The sequence below is a fragment of the Haliotis rubra genome, unplaced genomic scaffold (genome assembly GCF_003918875.1).
Source record: "Haliotis rubra isolate DU_JTF1 unplaced genomic scaffold, ASM391887v1 Scf943, whole genome shotgun sequence".
Classification (NCBI taxonomy): domain Eukaryota; kingdom Metazoa; phylum Mollusca; class Gastropoda; order Lepetellida; family Haliotidae; genus Haliotis; species Haliotis rubra.
In genome coordinates this window covers 343,823-361,127 of record NW_025767683.1, presented here as the reverse complement: position 1 = coordinate 361,127, position 17,305 = coordinate 343,823, and the positions used below count along the sequence as shown (strand labels likewise).

At 36.7% G+C, this 17,305-nt stretch overlaps 1 protein-coding gene across 1 annotated transcript in view; it reads right to left on the bottom strand.

The window, feature by feature from the left end:
* Window positions 1-10,064: 10,064 nt before the first annotated feature.
* The window catches only part of LOC124264796 (protein PTHB1-like), a 56,335-nt gene continuing 49,094 nt past the window's right edge, over window positions 10,065-17,305 (bottom strand). Inside the window, 1 exon segment of the mRNA XM_046699586.1 lies at window positions 10,065-13,810. The gene's annotated coding sequence lies outside the window, so the exon portion shown is untranslated.

Sequence of the window (17,305 nt, the reverse complement as noted above, 5' to 3'; positions counted from 1 at the left end):
AAAAACCGTTTCTCCAAACTTTCCGGACTTAGCCACAAACAAAGACAGAGCTAATGAATTTGTTGTCCACCTTTGGCCGTAAGCAGCTCCGCCAACTACCCACCCTCCGTCCAAAACACCATAAAAAACCATCCTGCATACACCCCACAACCACACCATACAGACCTACCAATAAACAAAATCATAAACATACACGAACTCCAATCTGCACTCAGAAACAAACAGACAGCCTCAGCCCCGGGTCCAGATACCATTACATACACTATACTCAACAAACTCACACCAAACATGCAAAACGTAACACTTACTCTCTTTAATCATATCTGGACATCAGGTACTATACCAAACACATGGAAACAGCCAGGGTGGTACCAATCCTCAAACCAGGAAAACCCAGCAATGAGCCTGACTCTTATTGCCCTATTTCTCTCACTTCCCATTTATGTAAAACCCTAGAAAGTATCATTAACAACAGGCTCAAACATCTTATAAATTCAAAAAAATTAATAAAGGACGACCAGAGTGGCTTTACTCAAAACCAGCACACCTTGGACCACAGTTTACATTTAGAACAAGATATGAAAGTAGCCCATGCTCAAAAACAATACACTATGGCCATTTTCATTGACTTTAGTAAGGCATTTGACATGGTTTGGCACAACGGCCTACTACAAAAGCTCCAAAACAATGCCATACACGGCAGAATTTTAAATTTCATTCACTCCTTCCTAAACAATAGATTCATAACCCTCAAATCTCACAACACCCTTTCGGACCCCCATCCCCTAGAAAATGGGACCCCCAGGGCAGCATATTATCTCCAACACTTTTTAACTTCATGATTAATGATACATTCCCAGAAAAATGGCCGGAAATTTCCAAAGCTAAATTTGCAGACGATATCTCCTTCTGACCTCTTTCCACCTCTATTAAACAAGTCTCTATTAAATGTAAAAGAATGCTTAACCACATTCAAAATTGGGCCCCAGCAATGGGGTTCCTCATATATGTTAAAAAAAACTGTGGGCATACTTTTCAAAACTCAAAGAATGCAAAATTACACACCCAAACTGCACCTAAATAATAAAAAAATTGAATTCAAAAAGGAAGCGAAGTCTTAGGAGTAACTTTCGACCATCATATGACATGGACACCCCACATTCATAACTTGGTCAACTCTTGTCAAAAAGATCTCAACTTAATGCGAGCCATCAGCGGCACAGACTGGGGTGCCGACAAACACACACTCATCAACATATACAAAACGCTTATACTGCCTAAGTTGGACTACGCCGCCCCGGTCCTCCACTCCTCTCCCCTGCAACCTCCAAAAATTTAAACTCTATACAATACAAAGCCCTAAAACTAGCCCTAGGCACGAGGAGTGGTACCTCCCTAAACACACTCCTTCTACTCTCAGGCACCACTTCAATCACACAAAGAATCAACCAAACAACACTCACTTACTGGGCTGGGGCCCAACACAATCCACTATTTAAACTCGTTACACACAAATACAACAACATAAAGAAATCAACACTTAAAAAATTCAAACTCAACCCTTTAAGAGCCTCATGCATCACCAACCTCTACAAACTGCTACACTCACAACAACTAAACGACATACAACATACACCTCCCATTACAAGCTACATTCACGACAAACCCCCACCCATCACAGACACTAACCTAGATAACATCCTCCATCAGCTACCAAAAGACACCAACAAATCCACTATAACAAACATCACAAACAACTACATCAACAACAGCTACCCAACCCACACTCATATATACTCAGATGCTTCAATCAACCAAAACAAAACCACTGGTATAGGCATTCATGTCCAACAAAACCCCTATTACAACCAACCTCCACTATACAAACCACACCACAATAAATACTGCAGAACTCACAGCTATTCTCTCACTGCACTGCACTTAATCCCCACTCTCCCCCAGACTAACTTCCTCATTCTTAAATCTAATTCCAGAGGAGTGGCCATTCTTTTTAACAACGATATTGATCTCAAAATACACAGGACCTTTTAATAGATGAAAATGGCAATTATATAATCACTGATATAACCGTAGAGGATAAAAGACTGACACTGACTAATCTCTATGGTCCTAATAACGATGACCATCATTTTTACATTAATCTATTTGAAAGTATTCTGAATTTTGAGAATGATTCTATGGTAATTGTTGGAGACTGGAATTTGGTGATTGATCCTACAATTGATCTTGAGAATTATAAGCATGTAAACAACCCAAAATCAAGAAATACTGTATTATAATTTATCGAATCTTATAATCTGATTGATGTCTGGAGGAATTTGAATGATAAATGTAGAAAATACCTGGTGGAAAAACATCCAAGACAACAAGCCAGATTTGATTTCTTTATTGTATCAGAAGATATATTTGATATAACCTTGGATTCAGATATTTTGCCAGGCTATAAAAGTGACCACTCAACAATAACGTTAACTTTTTCAAACGCTTTAAGCCAGGAACGAGGACATGGGTACTGGAAGTTTAATAATTCCTTGTTGTTAAATCCTGAATATGGAAACTTAGTCAGAACTATTTTAAATGACACTGTTCAGGAATACTCAACAGAAAAAATAGATAACTTTAAAAACACTGAAAATATTAAACTTACAATTTCCAACTCCTTATTTCTAGAAACATTATTAATGAAAATCCGAGGAAAGACCATATCTTTTTCATCCTACATAAAGAAAACAAAGGTAAAACATACAGAAGAACTAGAATTAAAATAAAACAGGTCGAAGATACCATTTCGAAAAACTTCCAAAACATTAACGAAGAACTTTTTTGAATGAACTATCAAACTATAAGAAAGAAATGGAAGAAATTAAAAGTGAGGAAATGAAAGGAATACAAATACACGAAATCGAATTCTTTGGTATGAAGAAGGAGAAAAACCTTCAAAATATTTCTGCCATCTAGAAAATAGGAATTTCAAAAAAAAACAATTAATAAGATAATAACTAATGATAAGAACGAAATCACTGACAGCAAATCAATACTGAATGAAGTAAAACTATTTTATAAAAATTCTCTATGCCTCTCAGGAACGATATAAGGAAGAAGACTGCTTAAAGGGATATTAAACTCCAACTTTTAAACAAAAACACTAAGAGATTATCTTGAAAGAGAAATCAGTTTGGATGAAATTAAAGCAATACTGTTTGCAGGATGAAGAATAATAAAAGCCCAGGGATTGATGGATTTCCTATTGATTTCTTTAAACATTTTGGAAAGAATTAAAAATTTGGATCTATAGGATTTATTAAAAGAAGTATCAACAAAAAGGAAATGTCTTTGAATATGAAAAGGTGTGTATTATCAAAAAAAGATAGAACATTACTTAAGAATTGGAGGCCAATCCGCTTTACTTAATGCTATTTATAAAATTATCAGCTCCTGCATTGCACATAGATTAAAAACTACTTTAGATGAACTTATTCACCCTAACCAAACTGGTTTTATACCGGGTAGGACTATAAATTTGAAAACACAAGATTGTTATATGATATAATGTTTGAAACAAAGAAACAAAACATTCCTGGTTTGCTGATTCTGATTGACTTTGAAAAAGCGTTTGACACTGTTTCAAAAGATTTTATCAACCTGGTTTTACATAAACTTGAATTTGGCCCTGAAATGATAAGATGGATAAATATATTAACCTATGAGACAACATCTTGTGTTATCCAACATGGTAATCTATCCGAGTTCTTTGCAAATGAAAGGGGATGTAGACAGGGAGACCCACTATCCCCATATCTTTTCCTTTTGTGGCTGAGATTCTCGGTTTGCATGATAAGAAATAATGAAAACATCAAAGGTATTGTCATCAATGATAATGAATATTAATTTATACAAATCAAAAGCAATCTGGATTGGATCCAAAGCTAAATCTATGGATAAAAATATGTAATGATCTGAAAATTGAATGGGTAACTGGTGAATTTGATGTGCTAGGTATTAAATTTACACCAGATCTTAAAGACTTATGGGTAATCAACACAAAAAAGAGACTGGAGGGAATTAATAGACTCCTTAGCATCTTGGAAAAAGAAATTTAACACTTATCGGTAAAATAACAGTAATGAAAAACTCTATGTCCTCCAAGATTGGTCCATTTTCAAATTTCCTTGCCAAACCCACCAGCAGAATTTATCATGTCCCTTGACAAAGTGTTTTTAAAATTTATTTGGAAATGACAAGAATGATAAAATAAAAAGGAATGTATTTAAAAAACTATGAAGAAGGAGGTTTGAGGCCGATTGATGCAAAAACATTTATAGACGCTTTGAAATTATCTACTTTAAGACAGTATTTCAAAAGAGGTGATAAGAATAATCCATGCAATATACCTTTTAAAGAGACATATTTAATTTTGGAGCAAATTCTGAAACTTACTTTAAGATTGAAAATCCTTTTTGGCGTGATGTGCTAAAAAGCATGGCAACTATTCCACAAAACCATTGTATTGACCCTAATAACATTAATGAAATTCTATCAACCATTATGGTTTTAATCATAATTTTAAAATTCATTAAACTTCATTAAAGAACTGGGCAGATAAAGGGATTATAAATATTAGGGATATTTGTGATGAAACTGGATTATTGTCAATGGATTCTTTAAAAGAATTATATGGTATCAAAGGCACTTTTTTAGATTATGAATATTTACTACATGTATTACCTGACTCTTGGAAAAATACTCTTAACCACTGTCATTTCTATGGTGGCTCATTCAGACCCATCGCTTTATCGCCCTGAAGAAATCTAGGCGATATCGCGACAAAGCGATAGTACGACACGATATTGCGATATGGCGACACGATATAGCGATATTGCGATATAGCCAAAGATGAAATAGCGATAACACGACACGACATGACGATAACAAGACACGATATAGCGATAACAAGACACGAAATGGCAACAACTCGACACGATATGTAGAAAAGCGGGTAAGTTGATTCATTCTCAGGATTCAATAATAAGATAGCGGGAAGTATGTGAGATAAAGATGCACTTGATGCCTGTCATAGATATATAAAGGGATATGTAGTGAATCATATCAACATAAACGACATTGTTATGCAACCTCTCTGGTTAAATCACCAGTTTTGCAACACATATTTGATAATCAATAACTGGTTCAAACAAGGAATTGTTAATATTAAAGACATTTTCAATGACCAAGAGGTACTCTCATTTGCAGAACTTAAAACAAAATTTGATATTAAGGGCACAGTACTTGACATAAATCGTGTCATCGTCAGTATTCCCCCAAAATGGAAAGAAGTCATTCAAACTGCTGGACACCCAAACATAACAAAAGTATCGATAAGTTCCCCATGGAATGATCTTATTATACCGACTAAAGGATATAGATTAGTTTACGAGTCTCATATCGAAATCCAATTTTCTAACGTATGCGATAAATGGGAAAGTGAAGTAAACGATCATATCGATTGGAAGACCATATTTGTGCAATATAGACTAACCATTAAAGACCCAAAGCTTTTTGGATTTTCAATACAAATTTATTAATAGAGTTATTTATACATTAAAATGAAACTAGTTGATAATGACATATGTATATCGTCTGACGTAAGTGAGAATATTTATCATGTATATATTGAAAGTCCCATCATTAGATTATTCTGGAAAGAATTCACCGGTTTTGTTAATTGTGTCCTGCAGAGAACATTCGTACTCTCAGCTCAAGATATACTATTTTGTGCGAATAGCGACCCCTTGCTCAACCACATGATCATACTAGCCAAGCGCCACATTTTTTTGTCAGGAATATCAAGGGTGTGAAACCAAGTTTCACCACATATAAAGGGTTATTAAAAGATGTGTATGACATTGAGAAATATATTGCCAGAAACAATTTCAATATGAATTTATTTGAGAGAAAATGGATTAGGCTCCAAAATGTTCTGTGATTATGACAATGAAATAGTTCTACTCAAGTGTATCTGCGTTTGTTCCAGTTTTACATATTTATTTCCCAGTGAAATTGAAACAAAGTGACATGCCATTTCTCATAATATATCATTACAAAACTATGTCCACGGATTGTTTCATACAAAGTGTATCCAAGTGAAGTGAATAAAAAATGTAAAAAAATAGTATGTGAGATAAACACATTCGTAAAACCGCCCATTCTACTGAAATAGCTCATCCAAAAGCACAATGACAGATGACATATTCCAAACTGTGATACTTGTCCATGTCAAGATCCCGAGAATTCTGTAGGCTATAAGAGTTCATCAGAATAGATTTGGGCTCTTACGGTGCCTGATCGATCTGCCTAATCTTATGGGAAATCGATCTCTGAAGTGTCTACTTTTAAGAATGGTGGTTGCTTATCAAGAAAGGAAACTATCATTGTAAACGAAAAGTTCTAGAATACTTGTCTTCTTCTATCTATAAATAAGTAAACAATACATTGCACACCAAAATAATTTCAGTAGGTACAGTGGAAGCTGTATAATCCGACACTCACTGGGACCGGGGGAACATGTCGAATTATACAGCGTATCGGATAATTCACTGTCTCGTTGCTTGAATACTTTTCAAACAGTACCATACATTGTAACTGGCTTCATGAAATTAATGTTTGATAGCTATTTACTTGGTGAATAAAGGGAAAAAAAACAAAATCAGTATTTACATACACATGTATCATTGGTATTTATTCTCTTCAGTACAATGTACATACCATGCGGACTACCCACTCACAATCACATTCACACTTTCATGAAAAAGTCCTCCATTGTATCCATTGACAGGTTGATTGGCTATTTTAGTCTAATATAGGGAGAGGGTGTCGGATTGTACAGCGTGATAGTGTCATTGTTACCAGAAAATGGTGTCGGAATTCTGAATGTACAGATGTCAGATAATTCAATATTAATATGATGATAATATAGCAGAACGCTGTCGGGGCCCAAAAATATATGTCGGAATAAACAGATTGTCGGATAATTCAGAGTCCACTGTATAGTAAATCAATCTCAGAGTTTTTGACTATTATTGTTGGCAATTTGGCGGGATGTAGGTTTTAAAGGGGATATAGATATGTTCGTGTATTCCTGAGTTAAGTCACCCGTGAAGGTCCGGGATAGAGTTGATCTTCAGTAACCCAATCTTGTCTTAAGAGGCGACTAACGGGATCGGGTGGTCAGGCTCGCTGGCTTGGGTGACACATGTCATCGGTTCCCAATTGCGCAGATCGATGCTCATGCTGTTGATCACTGGATTGTCTGGTCCAGACTCGATTATTTACAGACCGCCACCATATAGCTGGAATAGTGCTGAGTGCGGCGTAAAACAAAAATCACTAAGTTAAGTAAAAGTAGTATATCTAAATCTTTACAGTGCAGTTAAAAGCAAAGCCATGTGTAGGCCAGCAGCAAATGGCTGGTTGGTCACGGAAGCTATATATTGTGGATGAGTGACCATACATGTACTGTACATACCATACAATTGCTGTACTATCATGTAATTGCATATTTGACGCCGAATAAAGTGTTGTGGACCCGCTTAGGAACTTCTGTGTTTAAGGAGACAGATAGCCCAACTAAACAGCCCGGGATACAATTGAATGTTACACATGATTGGATTAAAGTATTTGATTTCAAAAGTAGGTCCAATTCATATATTTTTATCAGATTTGTTGAGGCAAGAGCATTAGGATTTTACTGGAAAGATACATGTACTGTCATTTTTATATCAGTTCAGACTGCACACACTGCAATTTTGAAATATATACCCCAATGTATTAGGCGCGTTCGCAGCACATGAACCTGCGACCCACTGCATTTTATAGATTGGGTGAAGCACGTGCTTTACATGTGCATTCTAGTATGATCGACTGTTTGAGCTAAAAGTTTTAAAATTGCCCTTAGTTTCAGGTTGTGCTTAATTAACGGTCATGTGTATATTTAGTTACAACACGTATACTAGCTACAGATGTTGATAAGGCGTTTAACATGGGCCTTAAAAGACATGTACATCTCAAAACGGCATGGCAGTTTACCCAATTCTAGAAAAAGCTGAATAGTACACTTTATTTTAAAAAAGCAGAACCTTATCTTTCACAAAGTAAGAGTAACACTTTCTCGATTTGGCTGTAGATCATACGATGGTTTTAAAGATAAGACAATGATAAATGTGTACAATAACGAACTTTTTACTTTGTGTTGTATGTATTAAGATTGAATATAATCAGCCAAATGACATGCTAGTAATGACAATTTAAAGAAAACCGGTAAATAAGTCAAACATTTTTACATTTAGTGTAATTTTCAACACTTTTGGATGGAACAGTGATTCCATTCGCCGACGTTGTTCCATTGTGCTTTATTTAGTGGTGATATGACGCCGAAGTTGCTATAAGAGATCTAGTCTTAAATAATAATAACCACTCCACCTTTTAGTGCTTCGTCGATCATGTGTGTTTCTTTCTGTTTGTATTATTCGGCTGTTGCTGCATTTTGATGATTCAGACGATGAGTTACACAATAGCACCATATTTATGATGGGCATGCATAGAAGATTACTATTGCATAAAATCCATTTGCATACACCGAATATTATCATTACGTGAAATCCCTAGAAAGTTTTTGCTTTCTCACTTAAACTAATACGAGACTAATTCAAATACAACATGGACGCATCACACAAATACACATAAGTACATACCACATACACACAAACTCATATGCTTTTGTGTCTGATTATCTGCCATAGCAAGTCGGCAAATTTTAACAAGATTTCTGTATCGTTGAGATGTCTACTGACGATAGTCGTGTCTTGAACGACGGCCGGGTCTCTGTAGGGAGCGAACACTCTCAAACTTTGACACTGATGTTTCAACGTTACCGACAGGAGACTCGCTGTCGCCCCACGTAAATATATTGCCCCCAAATAACGTGGAATTAAAGGGGTTGGCGGGACATTAAAGGAACACCGGCGAGGGGTCAGGGAATTTAGGAGAAACAGAAGACCTTGGGTAATCTGTCGCTTATGTCGGTCACATGTTAAGGTTGAAGACCTCAAGTGCGCAGTCGTATGAAAATCTTGTCAGATTCAGAACGCATAGAGGTGGCACAAGAGAGGAGTAAAATCATTGAGAGATATGGATGACTTAGGTCGAGTTATGTTACTAAAGCATAAACCGCCGTCATGCGAGTTCGACATATCTGAGCGGATTCTGATTAGAGGACAGGTGACACCCGGCTCGGGTCATAGGAAGTAACAGGAAGACGACCATTTCCATAGTCATAAGAAATCCATTACTCCACCACACTGGGGAGCTCGCCACAAACGCATAGAGGCAATCGTTTCACTTAAACATATGAGGTGCGGGTTGGAAAAAGGGGCTACATTTGGCATGCTGACATAGGTAACTGCATCGAACATCATTTTGGTCAAATTTGGAAGTCTTAGATGAAACATAGCTTCGCTAGGGCCATGACGGATTCCAGCAGTCAAACATATTTCTCTGTAAAGCCAGACTATTACGGGACCGTTCATAATGGACAGGTGTGTGTGTGTGTGTGTGTGTGTGTGTGTGTGTGTGTGTGTGGTGATGATTTTAATGGAGAAGCATGTACAATGTGAATGACCCCCCCCCCTCCCTGAAATTTATGTACAAAATAAGTGACCCCCCTGCATGTCATGTACAAAATCAATGACCCCCCTCCCATAATTTGTAAGCATAATTTTAAACATATTTTTAATGTACAAAATTGCTGACCACCCCTAGCTCCCCAGAACAAAATGGGTGAACCAACCGATAGAGGAGGCGTTTAAAAATCGAGTGACTGAACGCATGAGCGTCTATGCATGTGACCAGACATAATGGAACCTATGTATCTGGGCCTGACGACCCGTTCTACGGTCCTATAAGTATGACCTACCTGACACCAATTCTGACAGGGACCGACACCGTAGATACACATGGAATAACTGAAGGACAGCAATGAAAATGAGAAATGTGTATAACAGTTTTATTCAGTACATGAACAAAATGTCCTGAAGTTATGGACAGACGTTCAAGTGATGGACGGCAGAAGTCACACATAACATTCGTTATGATATCTACATGTAGAACAATTCAAAATAAATATTTTCTTTAAACATAGGACTGAATAAGATTATCTTTAGGTGAAGACATTGTGGGACAGAATATAGCAATATCACTGTCAGCCCATATATGACAGACAACCGGATATGATCCACAGATGTAACTTCATTGTGACCTTTCTGCAAAGGCAATAGTTTCATAAATGTGTGATTGTAATAGCAGCGTTATAATCTATAATTTAGATGCCATCTATACATAGCACATTCATATATCTATGAAGATCCATATAAAACCTCAGCTGGTTTCTAAAATTACCGCATACATGTATTTACTTCACAGATTCCCAGACCTGGTATTTCAGTGTGGCATAATCCTTTGGGAACTCATTTTTCTTGCCGTTGGATAACAAAATAACCTGTTTCTTACCACAGACATAACATAACTGTTTGTTACATTCTGTTTGTTTAAAAAACAACAACCAGATAACTGTCTTCACACAAACATGAACATATTCTGATACATCATTCACAGTTCTGCACAAGTGTACATACACATGTTGCAATATGCAAACATACTCTTTTAGGACTTGCATTACCAACACAGTATTTTGTCACATAAACAAGCCTGGTTAGGTCGTAATTTACAATTAAGCAATAAAGTTGCTTAAGTGGCCAAACAATAGACTGATGTCATCTGTCGTATCATTTTTCAGAGAATATAACTGGCACCTTAAACCGAAACTGGGAAGATACTTGCGTCATAAAGACATACTTACATTCACTCCTACCCAGGTAACTTCAATCCTATTGTATTGTATCACATTAACTAACTCCCCTAACATCAATGCGTTTGTGATGCACTGTATATTTACTGTTGTTTTTAAATACTGATTGGTAAGGCATAACACAAACATTTGAATGTATTTTGAAAGATCTGTTGGCCTCTCCTAAACATAAAGTTGAGCCTGTGATACAACCATAATTCTGTTCAAAGCAACAATATACCTACTCACTCTTAAAATACTTTTCTGTAAGTATAACCTTTCTTGTAATTCTATTTCTTTGTAAAAGTAAATCAGAAACTGAAATCTGTTCTATCATTTCACAGACGTTTGCCTTAGATTGTGTAGGTTAACAAACCAAACACCAGTATTTCTGTGGAAAATACTACACTACTTCTCTATGAACAAACTTTATGGATATTAACTTTTTATTTTGTGAGTGCGACATTTTGATACTGATTCTTGTACCCTTGTCATTTCTGCTTGACAGCCGTACAAGAATCTGTATCTAAACGTCACAGTCACAAAATATAAGAAGTTGTAATCCATAAAGTTTGTTCATATTGTACTTCCCAAATTCTAAAATGCCACTCAAAGAAGTTATACACAACTGTTGCATGTGCAAAGACAAACTGCACACTTGTGAACAATACATGACATACTAACATACATAGTTCATGACTATCAATAGGAACTTATGGAAAATATATAACACCTCCATCCAATGTTCAACTTAAGAAAGTTACATATGATTCTTATGCACAATTCCAAAACTATTTCATCTTTGATAAAGAGAAAAGTTATGATAAAATATTCATAATATTTATCCCGATCATAATCAGAGCAATACTCATTGCACTGTCACAGATTATGCACTTAATAAGGAACACATAAAATGGCATGAAACATTTGAAAGTATTACACGTATTACCAAAATGTGGAGATTCTTTATAACAGACATTTGAAAATGCACAGGATGTAGTCTGGTGACCTTGAACTTGAATAAACCAAAGTTAGAATGTATTCAAACCAGTCACCAATAGTGATGTTGGTTGCATAAACGAAATATGATCAGAGGACTTGGTATAAGACATTTGATAGTGTGGATGTGGGACTGGATACAAGCATCACAAACATCTGAAGACCTACAGACATGTTCATCAACAACCAGTCATCTGAAACAAATGTTCCATCATAGACCCTGCTTCACCATCTGTTTACAAGTAAGCTCCGTTCATAAACATTTCTGACACAAAAATACACACAAAATGTACCGTATTTACAAGATTTTACAACCGACAGCAATAAATGACATATGAAAATACACTCCAACTTTAAATATAATAAAATTGTGACATGTACAAAATGTACATCCAGTGATCAATATATACACGTGTCATAGCCATTAGCAATTTGTAGCAGAACATAGAGGAATGAGAGTCTACAAAATAATTTTAAAAAACCCTCAAAATAGCAAAAACCATTTCATAGTACAAAAAGGAACCTATAAAAGGTGAGTTTTGTGACAGCAAAAATATTCAAACAAATCATATACATTGTGTAATTGGATCCAAAATATCATAAAGATAACATTGTCATTATCTTCTAACATCACCTTTAGAAAAAATACAAAATCAACGAGCACAATGAGAACATTAGTAACTTAAAACCCACATCAGTATGGTATGAACATGTAATGTACTCAAATTCTGGACGGATATCTCTGTAGCAAGATTCAGATCAGAATCTTGGCATGTGATAAATTACACAGCTTGTTATAAAGAAAATGTCGGTGAAATCATCAATGCTTCTTTCTCAGAGTAATGACATTGCTAACGATGATGGTCCAATTTCAATGCTCTTTAAAAAGACTGATTAAGATAAAGGAGTTTGAAATAATGAACCTTTTATATATCTATCAATCAAATTTGAATTTTATTTCCTGTTTTTACATCATTACTGATCTAATCATCTTGAATTTACAGGGCATCATGATCACAAGCTGACAGTAGGCCATTTATCCTTATCGGAGTAGTAATCATTATTATATTCTAGTATTTTTAAAAAAACCCATGTATACATGAAAAAATGGGTCCATATCTCCAAGAACTATTGAAGTCACAAACAGATTATTGATTACCTCAAGTTTCAAGTTTGGTCCTGCCAATATATTAAACATGATCATTGCAGCAAATGAATAACAAATATTTGAGACTTTCATTTAGAAGATCTACATGAAGTGCACCACATAAGACTATAACAATGTCCTGTTCACCTCTAAAATGATTATCTGTAAAAATAGTACAGATTTGAATTTCATGTGTATTGCCATTTTACAATGCCATGAAATTGAGATGTGCTTTATTGCTACAAGGAGAAGCTGTGTATCCAGATACCACAAAGCTCCTGGGTACCCACAGATGCAAATCTTGCATACTAAGACATAGATTTATACAAATGGCTAACATTTTCAAATCCTTGTCCTGCTAAGGTGGAAAGATTTTCTAAAACTGTGCTCACCAGTTTGAAAATCAAGTCCTTTAATGTCAGTTCACTTAATAACTGGGCAAGTGGCATTGGATTTCTAATATGCGATGAATGCACAAGTTGTACTTTTAATATCAGCACATATTACATTTTTTCCAGTCTAGTAAGGAAACCACATGCAAGCTTTCAGTAAAACAGACTTGGTTAGGTTTGTGGTTAATGAAATAATGTGGCCACAGGACAAAATCTTCATCACAAACCATCCACTCTATCACAATAATCTGATGAGATCATAAGCTGTCACTATAACCATTCTGCTCTTTGTGTGGACACTTCCTATCTTGGCACATATTCTTTGAGGTGAAGTCAAGCATCCACATCTATCACCTGAAACAAATAGAGACACGCCAGATCAAAATTGAGATGACAGGTGACATGTACTACATATTCACTGAAGGCAAAGGCCAGAGGCAGACTGTCCACTGGGCCTGTTAGCATGTCCCTTTCACAATTGTAAGTGATGTTTTAATGTGAAGGTTTCAGGTTACCATCAGACCCAGAATATAACATTCACTGGAAAATATGTGTAATGATGTCTCGTGGTATGATTAGCAATCAATGTGCAACTAAAACTTGCTTATTGGGCAACTCAAACTATTGTTTCTTGGGTAACGCGATCTCTTGTTTGTTGGGCAACCCATGCTCATGTTTGTTGGGCAACCCATGCTCTTGCTTGTTGGGCAACTAAAGCTCTTGCTTGATGGGCAACTAAAGTTCTTGCTAGTTGGGCAACCCATGCTCATGTTTGTTGGGCAACCCATGCTCATGTTTGTTGGGCAACCCATGCTCTTGCTTGTTGGGCAACTCAAGCTCTTGCTTGTTGGGCAACTAAAGTTCTTGCTAGTTGGGCAACCCATGCTCATGTTTGTTGGGCAACTCAAGCTCTTGCTTGATGGGCAACTCAAGCTCATGTGTGTTTGGCAACTTGAGCTCTTGTTTGTTGAGCAACTCTTGCTGTTAATTGGGAAACTTGAGCTGTATAGATGAACACTGCAATTGTACCACTGGTCCTGATTAAATTATACAAGCATTTGCCCAAAGCACCAGTGTATTGCTGAACACTGTATATCTTCTGAGTTAGTTCATATCATTGTCTGATATTACTCAACTACTATGCCATGATATTTCCACACCAGAATGTAGTGATAGATCAGTTGGTGTGCTTGAATGGCACAGACTGACTGGTGCAGTTGTCTTTAGCTCCATTCATTGAAGCAGCAAAACATCTGTGGCAGTATTTCAGCGCCAACTTCATAAAAATATTGCAGTGTATGCAATCGTCTAAAAAAGAAAGGCATGTCACTCTAGCTCATCTGCGTATGTAGTCACTCAACAAAGGATGATGTCAGTGTTGATATTCAGATACTCTCTGTATAAATACCATGACTTCAACCAAATATGACCTCATCACAAGTAACATACCAAACAGTTTAGCTTCTTCAGTCTAGACAAGTGTATAGCCGAATGTTGCCAAAAATTGAAACATTCCCCACCACCAAAAGGTAACAATACTTTCACAAGTAATTTTACTGAAAGTGTCACAAAATGGATACAGAGAATACTGATATGTGAGCCTATCATAAGGGATTTGAAGTGCTACATCTATTAGTTCATATCAAAATGCCATCAGCATATCCTGAATGACCTGTGACATTCTGGTATGTGGCCTATGGCATTCTGGTATGCTGGTACATGACCTATGACATCCTGGTATGTGACCTTTGACATCCTGGTATGTGACCTATGACATGCATGGTATGTGACCTATGACATCATGTATAGTATGTGACCTATGACATCCTGGTATGTGGCCAATGACATCCTGGTATGTGACCTATGACATTCTGGTATGTGACCTATGACATCCTGGTATGTGGCCTATGACATGCATAGTATGTGGCCAATGACATCCTGGTATGTGGCCAATGACATCCTGGTATGTGACCAATGACATCCCGGTATGTGACCTATGACATCCTGGTATGTGACCTATGACATTCTGGTATGTGACCTATGACATGCATGGTATGTGACCTATGACATCCGGGTATGTGACCAATGACATCCTGGTATGTGACCAATGTCATTCTGGTATGTGACCTATGACATGCATGGTATGCGACCTATGACATCCTTGTATGTGGCCAATGACATCCTGGTATGTGACCTATGACATCCTTGGTATGTGGCCAATGACATCCTGGTATGTGACCTATGACATCCTGGTATGCGACCTATGACATCATGGTATGTGACCTATGACATCCTGGTATGTGGCCAATGACATCCTGGTATGTGACCAATGACATCCCGGTATGTGACCTATGACATCCTGGTATGTGGCCAATGACATCCTGGTATGTGACCTATGACATCCTGGTATGTGACCTATGACATATGACATGCATGGTATGTGACCTATGACATCCGGGTATGTGACCAATGACATCCTGGTATGTGACCTATGACATTCTGGTATGTGAGCTATGACATGCATGGTATGCGACCTATGACATCCTTGTATGTGGCCAATGACATCCTGGTATGTGACCTATGACATCATGGTATGTGACCTATGACATCATGGTATGTGGCCAATGACATCCTGGTATGTGACCAATGACATCCTGGTATGTGACCTATGACATGCATGGTATGTGGCCTATGACATCCATGGTATGTGACCTGTGACATCCTGGTATGTGACCTATGGCAACTGGTATGTGACCTATGACATCCTGGTATGTGACCTCTGACATGTATGGTATGTAACGAATGACATCCTGGTATTTTATGAGGTCTATGTGTTCCTGATTGGCTGACAATAGAGTTGGGTTTCCTGTTGTTCTACATCACCCCTGCTCATTAGTATCACTGAATACACTTATCTGTCTGCAGTTTTACATGTTAATGACAAAAACAGTTTGCTAGCAAAATGAAACAAAACTGTAACACTTAAATAATCAATTAAACCAAAGTTATGTGTGGTCATAGATTATTCAATGGGTGAAGATACCTAAAGGTACCACACAAATTCAGTTCACCCTATGAAGTTCAGTTAATCATATCATCTTTTGTGAGCCCATCTGAACTTGTAGCTGGGACATAATTCAAAGGAGTCTTACAGGATTTCCTGTGACTCATACAACAAGTATTCCGATGATACCCTGTTACATATCTTGATGGCTACCTCAACCTACAGGAAAATATAACATTTCATCTAAGTTGTTTGACATATTGCATAAAGACAACTGTACATTCAAGAACATGGTTGGCCCAGACTCGATTATTTACAGACCGCTGCCATATAGCTGGAATATTGCTGAGTGCGGCGTAAAACTAAACCAACTCACTCACTCATTCACTCAAGAACATGGAGTACAAAGTTACATCTTAAATGCACTAAAAATACAGAATTCTTAAAAGCACAAAAAAATATAGAATTGTCAAATGTCCAGTAAGTCAGTGACAAATCATCTGCCTCTATTTATAAGACCAGCTTTGGGGAAGGCCATGCTCTTATTTTAAGCAGATGACTTTCACAAATCTTAAGTTATACTACTGGAAGTTAAAACATTGGAAATGTTAAACAAAACAGTGCAGTTGTGAAATGTATAAACAGTTTCAATAATTAGAAGAAAATTATTTTCAGGTTTTCCCCAAATATGAAATTTAGCGGTCCATAAGGTCCAGAATGAGATCTTGATTACGACAACTCTTGGCAATGAAATTTGTTAAAAACATCTTTATTATGGGCCAAAGTTATTCATATCTGCATGACTTTACAAAAGCTGGTAGTTTGAATGCACATGGTTACGATTT